Below are 13,939 nucleotides of genomic sequence, written 5' to 3'. Positions count from 1 at the left end.
AAATCCCTCTTCAAGCCATCCAGGTTGTTGGCCGTCACCACATCTTGTGGCAGAGAATTCCACAAGTGGATGATGCATTGTGTGAAAAAGTACTTCCATTTGTTGGTCCTAGATTTCCCGGCAATCAATTTCATGGGATGAACCCTGGTTCTAGTGTTATGTGAGAGGGAGAAACATTTCTCTCTATCTACTTTCTCCACACCATGCATGATTTTATGGACCTCTATCATGTCTCCCCACAGTTGTCTTTTTTTTTTTTTGCACTTTATTTTTATTATTTTTATTTTATTTTATTAATTTTATTTTATCAATGTGACTTCCTGTTCATCTTTCAACACAATTATACTGCAAGATCCATATTTGCTCTCATGTAAATATTTTCTTCGTATTTATATATCTGGTTATTATGTCCTAATCCTTGTTTTCATCACCATAGTAATCTATTAGTTTCATTACTATAACAAATTCCCCAACTGTTATTTTTACATTTCAACACCCGTTATTAAATCCAAATTCACATTGTTTTTCATACAGTGGTCCCTCGACTTACAAACTACTCGACATAAGTATTTTTCGAGTTACAAACGGCAGTTTTAGATCCGGTTTTAGATGCGGTTTTTTCGACTTACAAATTTTTAGCTGGGGTTTCCTCGACTTAAAAATTTTTAGATGGGGTTTCCTCGACTTACAAATTTTACATGTGGTTTCCTTGACTTGCCTGCCTGTTTACTGCCTGTTTATTCTTGAAAAGAAATGTTCCTGTGCAGTTTGCAAGCCTTACTGGGGGTCTGGGTCTTTTTTCTAGGCTCCGGAACGCATTAATCCATTCCCAATGCATTCCTATGGAAAACCGCTTTTCGACTTACGAATTTTTTGACTTACAAATGTGCATTCGGAACAGATTAATTTCGTAAGTAGAGGGACCACTGTATACCGCAAAAAGGGTTTCCAATCTTCTACGAAGTTTTCTATAGGCAGTCGTCTTTTTTCTAAACTAAAATGCCCCAGGTGTTGTAGTCTTGCCTCATAAGGAAGGTGCTCCAGCCCCTGATCATCTTGGTTGCCCTCTTCTGCACCTTTTCCAGTTCTACAATGTCCTTTTTGAGATGTGGTAACCAGATTGCGTGTCACCTGATTTATTTCCGGGGTAAAAAAAAATCCACTTTTTGCCCCAGGTTTTTTTTTGGCAACTTTGAACTTGCCGTAAAGCCTTGCCGTAAAGCCTTGCGGTGAAGCCTGCTTTCTGGGAAAAGCTCTAGGTCAGGGTTTCTTAACCTTGGGCCCCCAGATGTTGTTGGACTACAACTCCCAGAATCCTCAGTGGCAATGGCTTTTGCTTGGGGATTATGGGAGTTGTAGTCCAACAACATCTGGGGGCCCAAGGTTAAGAAACCCTGCTCTAGGTGACTCTGGAAAGCAGTTTTGGAGAGCTTAGTGGCTTGGTCTTGTGGGAAATATTGGGGGTGGGGGAATCTCCTGGAATGGCTTCAATCAGAGAGGGCAAACCTAGTCAGAGGAGTCTCAGAGGTCATCTAGTCCTCCCCTGAACAATGCCGGAAATCCAGACCGAGAGCATCCTCAACATCCTGTCCTGCCTCTGTCTGAAGACCTCCAGCAGGGGAGAGTTCCCTGGCTCTGCTCTCAAACAGCTCTTACCATTCAGAAATTTCTCCTAATCTACCCGGCTGCATCTTAAGCCAACTTAGTAGCTCTATTCCTGCCTTCTGGGACAGTGGAGAGCAGCAGAGAACAAGGAAAGGTCCTGGCCCTATTCAGGTATTTCACGAGTGTTATGCCCCGCTTCAGTTTTCTCTTCTCCAGGGTAAACCCACCCAGTTCCTTCGACATTTCCACATACGGCTTGTTTTTCAGACCCCTGGCCCGCAAGTGAGTGAGGCCCAATATTGAAGCATTTATATCCCACCTTTCTGCTCCGTCTAAGTAATAAGCACTTTATACAAAAAAGAGAGAGAGCGAGCAGAAATAAACACAAGGGGAACATGGAGAAATAAGCCACAGTAAAAAAAAACAAAACTGCAGAGGGGGGCAGTCAATCCAATACCAGGCAGAAGCGATGGGTTTTTACTGAGCTCCTGAAAAACTGAGGTTTTTACTGACCTCCTCCCTCATCAATGAGGGAGCCAGGAGTGCCACAGGAACTCATGGGGCCAGGAGTTCTGCAGACTCGGTGAGGCTGTTGAGAAGGCCTTCCTGAGAAGTTCTGATTCGGTGATGAACTGGTTGGGCGAGGCGCTTCATAAAGGCACACAATGTATGTGTTTCTGGGCGTCCTATTTCCGCACCTGTATCCTTTCTCATTCTAACCACTTTGCCACATCTGGCCACCCTGAGCAGCACACCTGCCCTTTCATCATCCCGCCCTGCTGCCTGGTCCCGAATAAGCTTTTTATTAACAGGCGTTCCTGGTCGCGATTTCTGCATTCAGCGTCCCAGACGTCTTTCCTTCCCCGTCTTCCTCCTGGCTTTCCTCCTGGTGCCCATTAAAATAACAAGTTTTCTTCCACACTCAAATCCAAGCTCTGCTTTTGAGATTCTGAACAAGATGGAAGAATATGCTGGACTTTGCCCTGAGCCCACCAGTGAGGTATGTGCCCTCTTCCTGATCTGCTGCTTTCCTATATTTCTTTCTTTTCAATAAAAACAGAACAAATCCAGCTACAAGTTTTAAAAAGAGGGAAGGGCAGCTCATTGGCCAAAACCTGAATAAAAAGGGCAGGGGGAGAGCAACTGGCCCTCTCCATCCCCAGCACAACATCCCTCCAGTGGCTGTTGCTGGTGTCTATCTTATATTTCCTTTTTAGATTGTGAGCCCTTCAGGGACCCATTTTATTTATTTATTTATTTATACCCATGTAAGCCGCTTTGGGGACTTTTGTTAAAAAATGGTATATAAATATTCTTTGCCTTCTTTGTATTCTTCGCATTCGTAACTCCTGAAGGCTGGAAGAGAGGGAGTTGTGCAGGTCTCGGGGGAGAGCGAGTTCCACAGCCTGGGGGCAACAACCGAGAAGTCCCTGTCTCATGACAAATGGGCCTCAGAAGGTGTCGGCACACAGAGCAGAGCCCTTCCAGCCGATCTAGTCAGGCGGGAGAGGAGAGCTGGCCTTGTGGTAGCAAGCATGACTGGTTCCCTTAGCTAAGCAGGGTCCACCCTGGTTGCATATGAATGGGAGACTTGATGTGTGAGCGCTGGAAGAGATTCCCCTCAGGGGATGGAGCCGCTCTGGGAGGAGCATGCAGGTTCCAGGTTCCCTCCCTGGCATCTCCGAGTTGAGGCTGAGAGAGATTCCTGCCTGCAACCTTGGAGATGCCGCTGCCAGTCTGGGTAGACGACACTGAGCTAGCTGGATCACTGGTCTGACTCGGTAGAAGGCAGCTGTCTTGCGGATGCCTCTGATATAGGGCTTAATTTGTCTAAATTGTCTAAGCCCCATTTAAAGCCATCCAAGCTAGTGGCCATCACCACATCCTGTGGCAGAGAATTCCATAGATTAATTATGTGCTGTGTCAAAAAGTCCTTCCTCTTGTCGGTCCTAAATTTCCCAGCCTTCAGTTTCATGGGGTGACCCCTGGTTCTAGTGTTGTGAGAGAGGGAGACAAATTCTTCTCTGTCCACCCTCTCCACTCCATGCATAATTTTATACACCTCGATCATGTCTCCCCTTAGTTGCCTCTTTTCCAGACTAAATAGCCCCAGGTGTTGAAGGCGCTCCAGGCCCCTGATCGTCGTGGCCGCCCTCTTCTGCACCTTTCCCAGTTCTACAATCTCCTTCTTAAGATCTGGTGACCAGAACTGTACGCAGTACTCCAAATGTGGCCGCACCACAGACTTGCTGTGTTACTTCTTACATTCTGCTACCACCGTGATGCAGTATTTTGGGGGTGCAATAAAAGAGGGCAAGAAAGAATTATTGGCAGTGCTGTCTCGGAAATGACCACTGGTACAGAATGTGGCAGCCAGGTTGGGCCCTGGGGTAACCCAAAGGGACCGCATAACACCAATTCTGAAAGAATGGCTGCCGATACGTTTCCGAGCGAAATACACGGTGTTTGTTATTACCCACAAAGCCCTTAATGGCTCAGGTCCAGGGAACTTAGGAAAACCTTCTCTGTCATGAACCCTGCTGCCTATTGAGATCATCTGGGGAGATCCGGTTACGGTTGCCAATGGCCCGTTAGGTGGTGACTCGGGACTAGGCCTTCTCTGTGGCCCCCTCAGGGCTTTGGAATGCACTCCCTGTTGAAATAAGATCTCCATCTCTGGTTGCTTTTTAAAGGACCCTCAAGACACACCTGTCTCCCCTTTCAATTCAAATTAAAATTAGGCTTGTAATTACAATGGATTTTAAACTGTTTGTTTCTATCCCGTGCAATTATTTGAATGGGTTCACTCTGCGAATTGTTTTGAATTGCTTTTATTCTGTGGAAATGTTTTTTGTTGTTTGGGTGTTTTTTTTTAAATTTTCAGTTGTAATTGGCGTACACACCACTTAGAGATGTATATATTTATTTTATTTTTATTTTATCAACACATGTTTATACCGCCCCAAACTTATGTCTCTTACGCGGTTTACGACAAAATAAAAACAAAGTAAAACATTAGTTAAAACAAAAATGAAAAGTTTAAAACATTACAGCAATTCAAGATTTTTAAAAGAATATTTTAAAACAGCATTAAAACCATTTAAACAATATATATCAGGCGGTATAGAAATGAGATAAATAAATAATTCTAAAAAAAATTTTTGGCATTGTTTATGCAACCCCCAAGAACTGCTGCCCTCAGCGACTAGTGGAAGGGCTGGAACTGATTATGGAAGAGCAGAAGGTTCCCAGTTCCCTCCCTGGCAGCATCTCCAGATAGGGCTGAGAGAGAGACTCCTGCCTGCAACCTGGGAGAAGCCGCTGCCAGTCTGTGAAGACAATACTGAGCTAGATAGACCAAGGCTCTGACTCAGTAGAAGGCAACTTCCTCTGTTCCTATGGCTAATGTAGTTGGTTTTGAACACTGAACGTAACCTGCTAGCCAGCCAATCTGGGACATAGTGAACTCTTCCGTTAGATGCAGGGTTGCTCAACTTTGGCCCTTCTGCAGATGTTGGCCTACAACTCCCATAATCCCTGGCTGTTGGCCACTGTGACGGGATTAGTCCCAAAACAGCTGCTGGTGGGGAGGGCTTAAGTTGAGCAGACCTGCATGAGAGATAGAAAAATCTAGTTTGTTTGAAACCAGGAACGCTGTAAGGGGTGAGAAGCCTTTACCCGTTTTTGGCCAACACACGATGCTGAGACGCATTGCGGAATCACTTCGAAGCTTCTCCAAGCACCGACAGAGTGCACAAAATCTCCTCAGGACAAACAGCATCCTTAATGCTGAGGTGACGGGCGCATCTCACCATTGAGACGTGGTGTCACTCGGAGAGCCTGAGCTACGGCTTGTTTACTGTCACAGGAGGAGAACCGAGGCACGTTCCGAGGCCACATGCCGCCATTAGGAGTTAAGGAAGGGCTGAGTTTATGGGCTGAATGCGGAGGAGGAGTTATGGCAAGGAGGACGTCTTTGAGTCACCTTTTCTCCTGTATCGTCCTCTTGGGAGGTTCATTTCAAGCTGTCCTGGATGTTTTTGAGGGCAGAAGAGACACTGAGTCTCATGGAGTGCATGCGGGCCGGCTAGTGTGTGGGGACCGTTTTCACTTTGAAGACGACATGGCAGAAGTTGATAACATTATGAGGCCATTCGCGCGCAGGGGAAATCGGGTTAAGGGAGCCCAGCCCGGTTTCACAGGCGTGTAAGAACCACCGGGAGATGCTTGGCTCCCGATGGCGCCTCCGAAACGGCAAGCCTCCAAAACGGGCCCATCTCCAAAACGAAGTTAAGGGAGCCTCGTTTCTAGGATCGTCTGCCAGCCCGGCTGCTTGCAGATACCACCTTGCTATCTCAGGTGGTCTCGGGACCGACGCATATTGCCGGCCACACGCTTGATCTGGTCTTTCACTCTGAACAGGGTGGTGCTTCCTGGGCGGGGAATGCTGTGATCTCCTCATTGTCATGGACGGACCACCGCCCTGGTTAAGGTTGGACTCATGACCACGTCCCACCTCTGCAGGGGTGGCAAGACCATTAGGATGGTCTGCCCGAGAAGGGTCCTGGATCCAACAAGATTCCAAGAAGCTTCGGAGGGATTTAGTGTTGGCTCTGCTGGTGACCCTGTTGACAGGTGGAGAACTGAAATAATCAGCTCACGAGGGCAGTGGACACGACTGCTCCTAAGTGTCCTCTCGGACCCGCTTCAAAACTGGTCCCCTGGTATACGGAAGAACTATGAGGGCTGAAGTGGCGAGGTTGACTAGAGTGCAAGTGGAGAAAGACTCTACTCGAATCCGACAGATTATTACGGAGAGCGCATTTGAAGCATCTCCAAGATCGTGCTGAGAGAGACTCCTGCCTGCAACCTTGGAGAAGACGCTGCCAGTTTGTGTAGACCATCCTGAGCAAGATGGACCAATGGTCTGACTCAGCATATGGCAGCTTCCTATGTTCCCATGTCTCATTCAGCGCATACACCCTGTATTCCAAAGTGGTCTGGCACATGGAATCCGCTTATCGAACCTCAAACCTACCAAAACAAGAGAAAAGGGTGAGCATTCAGAGGTCACTTGTCCACGTTCCATACAGGTGCATCTCATCTTTGCTCGATCCTTTTTGCTCTGGGCTTTTTTGCTCTGTGTTGCAGGGGCCGGGAGGGTAAAGAACATCTGCTTGCCATTTCTTGCTCCACTGCCAAAAGGACAGGGAGATGCAGAAACCATCCGGGGCGAGCATCTGCCGGTGATTAATGACACACCTGTCCACAAGCCCAGCCGGCAGGGAGGACGTCCATCACAGGCTGTTGATGGCACTGGGTTGATTTACGGGCAGTGAAGGAACTGGCGATGTTCACGTTCTTCTGCCTTGGCTCATAGGAAGAACTTTTGCAACTGTTTGGAATCAAGAGCTAGTCTCTTTAGGGATGCTGTTGTGAATAATCGCCCTGATTTCTCTGGTTCCATGGAGAAAACCACACATCTGTCTATCCCTCTATCCCTCTACCTACCTACCTACCTGCCTACCTACCTATCGGTCTATCTGCAGCTAGCTTAGGCCAGCTTACAGCCCCCTCTTCCACATTTACCTGGTGAGGGCAGTGTGGTCAGCAGCAAGGTCCCTCCCTCTCTTCCCCTCCTTTGCTCCTCCTTTCCACCACCTTGGATTCTGCAACGGCCGTATTCCCTGTGGAAGAACCCCTGGGAAATATAGTGCCTGGGAGATGTAGTGCCTAGGACATATAGTGCCTGGTCGTGTGGAGAACTATCTTTCCCGGGAACCTGCGCTGAATGCTGCGCTGATGCTGAATTTCACCCTTCAGGAAAGACCCGCCTCTTTGTTCCTCCCTCCTTGCTAGAAAAACCCTTCTGAAACTCCGCCCCCTTCAGTTACATAAAAGGGGATAGAGGCGTGTCCCCCCTGTCCTCTAGAGAGTGAGTGCATAGGGCCCTCATTCTGAGATTACTCTATTTACTCAAATGGAAGTGACTCTGGATAGAAGTGACTCTGGACTCTGAAGAACTTTTGCAACTGTTTGGAATCAAGAGCTAGTCTCTTTAGGGATGTTGTTGTGAATAATCACCCTGATTTCTCTGCTTCCAAGGCGAAAACCACAAGTCTGTCTATTCCTCTATCTATCTACCTATCCATCCATCCATCTATCTATCTGCATTTTTGCACCGGCTTTCATCCGGAGATCCCAGGGCACTGAACAACAAATTAAAAACCACGTTAATAACATTTCCGTTATAAACATGAGAACATAAGAACAGCCCTGCTGGATCAGGCCGACGTCCTATCTAGTCCAGCATCCCATTTCTCACAATGGCCCACCAGATGCCTCTGAGAACCAAGAGATGAAGGAATGCCCGCTCTCTTGCTGTTGCTCCCCTGCAACTAGGATTCGGAGGCAATGGTAACCTATATATAATTTACAGATGGTTAGATTTTTTTTATAATCCCTCATTAAAGTAGAAAGTTATTAGACTAACTAACCAGACACTGATGTTTTTGTGCTAGTTCTTTGACGGTACCCAGAATTACGTGCTGACACGCATTTTGTTTCTGGAAAAGGAGAGTTGTGTCGCAGTATTCCATATACTGCCCACATATGAAGCTCACGGGCCCAGCAAAGTGTTTGCGTTGCCTGGCTTACATGCTATCAGTGATGTGGACGATATTGGAGGCTTTGCAGGGAAAGGCAAACTAAGTTTCAGGAAAGCTTTCAAGAATGCCAGTGACCGTATTATAAGAGCATTTGCGAGCCTGGGGAAGGATTTGCTCCCCAGTGATGGTACATTTGCTGTCCTTGAGGAATTTATGTCAGGTTGACTTGCCTCATACACAGATCTCGATAGGTTAAGGTGATGGCTGTTCACCAAGAAGCCCAATCTGAGAGCCTTCCACCTACAAGAGGTGTATTGCAAAGCAGGGTTCATCTCCTCTGACGTGTTCCTGTGCATCTCAAAATACCTGAGAATGCTTGTGACAGCATGATGGGAAACGAAGATCTAGAGGACGAGGACGAGCTGGTCTGGTGGTAGCAAGCATGACATGTTCCCTTAGCTATGCAGGGTCCACCCTGGTTGCTTATGAATTGGAGACTAGAAGTGTGAGCACTGGAAGATATTCCCCTTATTAGGGGGTGGAGCCGCTCTGGGAAGAGCAGAAGGTTCCCAGTTCCCTCCCTGGCAGCATCTCCAAGATAGGGCTGAGAGAGATTCCTTCCTGAAACCTTGGAGAAGACGCTGCCAGCCTATGAAGACCATACTGAGCTAGATAGCCCAATGGTCTGACTCAGTATATGGCAGCTTCCTATGTTCCTATGAGGAGCTAGAGGAAGATGACAGCGGGGATCTCTAGGGGGAAGCAAATCAAGACACATAATGTGATGCAAGAAAGTGCAAAAGAACCTTCAAAAAATTAATTATGGACATTTTTCATATGCTGTAATGTTAATTAGGTGTAAGGGAATTTGTTTGTGTCAAAAAAAAAAAAGACCCTTATGCAAAACTTGCAGTAAAAGTCACTTATGCAAAATGTTTATTATCTATCGTTTAATTATCCATCAACAACTTTCTCAGATCAGCACGACAGTCAGAGCAGAGTTCAGACTGCCAACATGTTTTTCCCTTCCTTATTCTTTGAGGTAATTTGAAGAGAACTGCGTAGGTGATTTGCTTTCATCACAAAAACCCCACAGCATCGTGCACGCTCCCGTACAATCAGTCCTGAATTTCCTGGCAACCGGTTCCATGGGATGATCCCTGGCTCTAAGAACAACGTACTCAAACCTAAAGTGAGTAGAGTCGTTCTCACGGCCACCTGCAGGGTTGGAGGAGTGCCTAGCCTGGCTGAGGAGAGTTCGGCAGGCTTCCGATTTGGGGTCCTGTGCTTGCAGACATGAAGGTCAGAGAGTGATTGTGTACGAAGCAGCAAAATGCTGCTTCGCCTTTAATGTTTGTGAGCACATGGCCCCAAAGGCTGGGTGCTTCTCCTACCCTCCCGGAGGGCATGTGAACGAGTCTCAGGTAAAGTGTGTCGTTGAGTCGATTTTGACTCCTGGCGCCCACAGAGCCCTGTGGTTGTCTTTGGAAGAATACAGGAGGGGTTGACCATTGCCTCCTCCCGCACTGTATGAAATGATGCCTTTCAGCATTTTCCGATATCGCTGCTGCCCGATATAGTACCAGCGGGGATTCGAACCGGCAACCTTCTGCTTGTTAGTAAAGCATTTCCCAGTGAGTCTAGCATCCACTAAAAGAAGAGCCGGGGCGATGCATTGTCCAAAGGGCAGTCTTCAGTCTCCTCCAGAAGATTGGGAGTGAGGGGGCAGCCATGTGGATCTCATCTGAAAGTGAGTTCAGCAATCCCTGAAATGGCCCTATCCTGTGTGCTCGACAAACAGGCTTCAGCATGTGAGATGAATAGTCGGGTGGGCACATTCAACTAGGAACGGGCATCCCTTAAGGTACCTGGGGCCCAGGTCTTTCTTATTTATTTATTTATTTATTTATTTATTTATTTACTTGTTAAATGTATCTACCGCCTTTCATTAAAACAATCTCAAGGTGGTCCACTGAAAAATGCAAACACAACTGAAATAAAACACTATAAAAATACACCCGTAAAATAAGAAGCGTAATTATAAAAAGCATGAATCTGATGAAAGGTTTAAAATACAAGCATAAAATAACCATACAAAATACAATATACAAAGAAGCAGCAGTAGAGACAATCATAGAAAAGCCTGGGTAAAAAGCCAAGATTGACCACGCTTTCTAAAAAGTGATGGAGACGGAGGAGCGAATAGCCACCGGGAGAGCATTTCAGAGTCTGGGGGCAGCCACAGAGAAGGCCCTGTCCCGCGTGCTCGACAACCGAGCCTCCCTCATTGTCAGCACCCGGAGCAGAGCCCCCTCAGAATGTAGGGCATTCCGGGTAATAATCAGCACCTTGAATTGTACTGGGGGGGAAAGGGGCAGTGAGTGCAGTTCCTTCAGGGTGCGTGTACACTGGGATGCACACTGGGATGGAAAGCGATCTAGCTCCCTCATTCTGCACCGTCTGTCGTTTCCTAATCTAGTTGCAGATAAGTGTCCCGAACAGGCAACCACTTTGAGAATATTATTGTTCAGTCCATGGGTGTGTGTGGGGGGAGGGGGGGCGGGGACGACGATGGCTGCACTTAGGGTTAAGATCTACAGTGGTCCCTCGACTTACGTAAATAATCCATTCCGAACGCACGTTCGGAGGTCGAAATTTTCGTAAGTCGAGGAGCGCACCACGGAAGTCTCAAAACACTCGTAATTCGAGGAAGCCGCATCTAAACATTTGTAGGTCGAGTAAGCTGATTCTAAACCGGCAACTACTTCCGGTCTTTTTTGTCGCACGTAACTCGAAAAAAACGTAAGTTGAGTAGTTCGTAGGTCGAGGGATTACTGTACCTCAAATTAGTCCAGAATGCAGTGGCCCGCCTCCTTATGGGTGGACTGTAGATTTTATACCTCTTTTACAGTCGCTGCACTGGTTGCCTGTTCGCTTCCGGGTCCAATTCAAAGCGCTGGTTCTCACCTACAAAACCCCGATGGGCTTGTATATCTCCGGGATTGCCTCTCTCGGCCGGTCGTATCCCGTCCTGTGAGGTCTTCTCAGCTGGCCCTCCTTAGTGTCCCGGGCCCTGGCAGAGGCGTAACGGGGGGAAACGGCGCCCAGGGCAAGCTCTGCCCCTGAAATTGCGCCCCCGCCCCCCCACATACCTGCACCCCCCTGGGCTGGCCGGAGTGAACGTGGCGGTGGCGGGCGGTGGCAGATCGTGCGGCGGTGGCGGGTGGTGGCGGGCGCCGCCGCCGCCTGCCACCCCCGCACTCGGTGATCCGCCGCCGCCTGCCACTGACACGCTCACTCCCGCCGCCGCCCACCACCGCGAAGCGCGATCCGGGGGGGGGGTCGGGGGGCATGCCACTTCCCCCCCCACATGACCCACCAGAGTGGCGCCCAGGGCACGTGCCCTGCCTGCCCCCCTATTGTTACGCCCCTGGGCCCTGGTGTTGTGTGTTTTTTGGAACACTCCCCTCCACCCCCGATTCGTTCAGCCCCCTCCTTGGTGGCTTTTAAGGCAAGACCTACCTTTTTCGCCCGGTGTTTGCCCTGCAATTTTCTTTTTAATTGGTATTGGTATTGTTGTTATTCGCTGCCTAGAGTCTTTGGAGGAGGTGGTCTATAAGACATTTTTAATGAATAAATAAATGAATGAATGAATACTGCATACGAAGATTCTGTGGTTCTGAATGGGAAACGGGACCTGCAGGCAGGACAGTTGCTGACGGGCTGTGCAACGGTGTGCCCTTTCCGCACCGTACGGCTGCGCATGCTTTGTAATGGGGATCGTGGTGCGCAGTTAAGCCAGCGCTGGATAATGAAGTGACTGATCATCACGCCTGCTGTGCAAAGCGATTCTCAAGGAAGGCACAGCAATGATCTGGTTCCGCATTATTTGTCTCTGCATTGTGAAAGCCGCATCCCGGCTTTGGCAGATAAATGTTCTGAACATGGCTGATGATCTCATGCCCAGAGATGTGCATATCCTTGGAAATGAGGGGCCAGGGACGGCATGCCCATAAGGAAACACAATTAGAGCCAGACACTGAAATCCTTGCTTTGTAGTCAGTTGTTGAGTAATTTATGGAGAGAGACAGGATCTAGAAGACCATACACTGAATTGTATGTACGTATGGCAGTGGCAAACTCCTCCTGTATCCTACCAAAGACAACCACAGGGCTCTGTGGTCGCCATATGTCGACACCGACTAGATGGCAGACTTTACTTTTTACTGTATGTATGTATGTATGTATGTATGAATAAATTAAAAAAATGGGCCCCTGTTCCCGAGTACGGCGAATATTTATATACCGCTTTTCAACAAAAGTTTCCAAAGTGGTTTACAAATAAATAAATAAATAAATAAATAAGGCTCCCTGTCCCCAAAGGGCTCACAATCTAAAAAAGAAACATAAGATAAGACACCAGCAACAGCCATTGGAGGGATGTTGTGCTGGGGATGGAGAGGGCCACATGGATAGAGATGGATAGGGTACCAGCTCAGGGACGGATCCACATGGGTCTGTTTTGCCGGGCCACAGATGAACACCCCCATTTCAATGCTCAGTTGAAATCTGCCCAGCTGGTTTTGTGCTGCCTCTGCGTAACTGTTGCTTTTGCACTCCCCGTTTTGACGGGCAATTACTAGGACTCCAGATCTTGACACACACACACACACACATTCGCTTTGCTTGCAGTGGCACTACACCATAGGCTCCCTAGTCTTCAATTAGTAAGAAAATGAGTCCACAGCGGCCCAGCAAAGTGCCAAATTGTGTCGTGTTTACTGCTGTGACTCTTGCAGCAGCAGCAGTTTCTCCTGAATTTCTCCTGAAATTTCTCCTGAAATCTCGGGCAGGCATTTAGATGATTAATCCACTGGGGAGGAGGGAATTTGCACCCCTTTCCTTGGGTGTAGCCCTGTGGATTCCTGCCCGGTTTGCTCAGGTAATGTCTCTTGGACCCGAGTCGGCTGGCGGGAGCCGTTGCATCCCAGACCGGACTTCTGGCTGCAGTTTCTCTCTCCGGCTCTGTATCTCACCTACATCCCCCCCCCCCCCCCGGCACCGAAATCCCTTTTTGACATTCTTGTCCACCACGTCTAGTCGCAGGAAACCGCCCGGCTGTGGTTGGCTGAGCGATTGTGGAGGGGGAGAAGAACAGTGTGTGAAATCCAGTGTGTGTGTGTGTGTTGGGGGGGGGGGGCAGTTTGAGGTTGTTGGTGGAGAATGCGCATCTCAGGGAGGCCGGCAAGCCTCTCACTGTCTGCCTGACAGCTATAAAGCTGACTGGAGTTGACTTGGGGAAACCGCTAATCAGCTCCTTCTTGCTGGCCGCCTGGGCCCTTTGCCTGCCCTTTGAAGTTTGAGGAGAGAGCCTGGAGAGGAGAAGGGAGGGCCAATTGCAGTGTGTCTGCAATTTCTGCCCTTCCTCGCCCCTCCCTCCCTCCCTCCTGCTGCCGGTCCTGCACCAGCCCCGAGCTCATTCTCCACAGACCCGCCGCTTGCACCTGGTGCCCAGAGCATCTTCGGCACGTTTCGAGACGCACATCTGGCCGGCAGGCTCCAGGTATGCCTTCCCACCTCTCCGCCTGGCAATCAGTTGTCGTTTCGCCCTTGCCGGCAATGTCTTGTCTTTTCTGCAGGGGAGCCTCTGTCTGTGTGTGTGTGTGTGTGTGTGTGTGTGTGTGTGTGTGTGTGTCTGCTCTGTGTGTGTGTGTGTGCACATAATT

At 48.5% G+C, this 13,939-nt stretch overlaps 1 protein-coding gene across 6 annotated transcripts in view; it reads left to right on the top strand.

The window, feature by feature from the left end:
- The window catches only part of ADAMTSL2 (ADAMTS like 2), a 137,806-nt gene that overhangs the window by 73,502 nt on the left and 50,365 nt on the right, over window positions 1-13,939 (top strand). The window contains exon 1 of one of the 6 annotated variants that reach the window (XM_053281701.1): window positions 13,468-13,776. The exons of the other annotated variants lie outside the window; for them this stretch is intronic. The gene's annotated coding sequence lies outside the window, so the exon portion shown is untranslated. Of the gene's footprint in view, window positions 1-13,467; window positions 13,777-13,939 lie in introns of those variants that run through there. 6 annotated transcript variants of the gene reach the window in all.

Source organism: Hemicordylus capensis, chromosome 17 (genome assembly GCF_027244095.1).
Source record: "Hemicordylus capensis ecotype Gifberg chromosome 17, rHemCap1.1.pri, whole genome shotgun sequence".
Classification (NCBI taxonomy): Eukaryota; Metazoa; Chordata; class Lepidosauria; order Squamata; family Cordylidae; genus Hemicordylus; species Hemicordylus capensis.
Note: the sequence above shows the minus strand (reverse complement) of the source record. Positions and strands in the feature narration are given on the sequence as shown.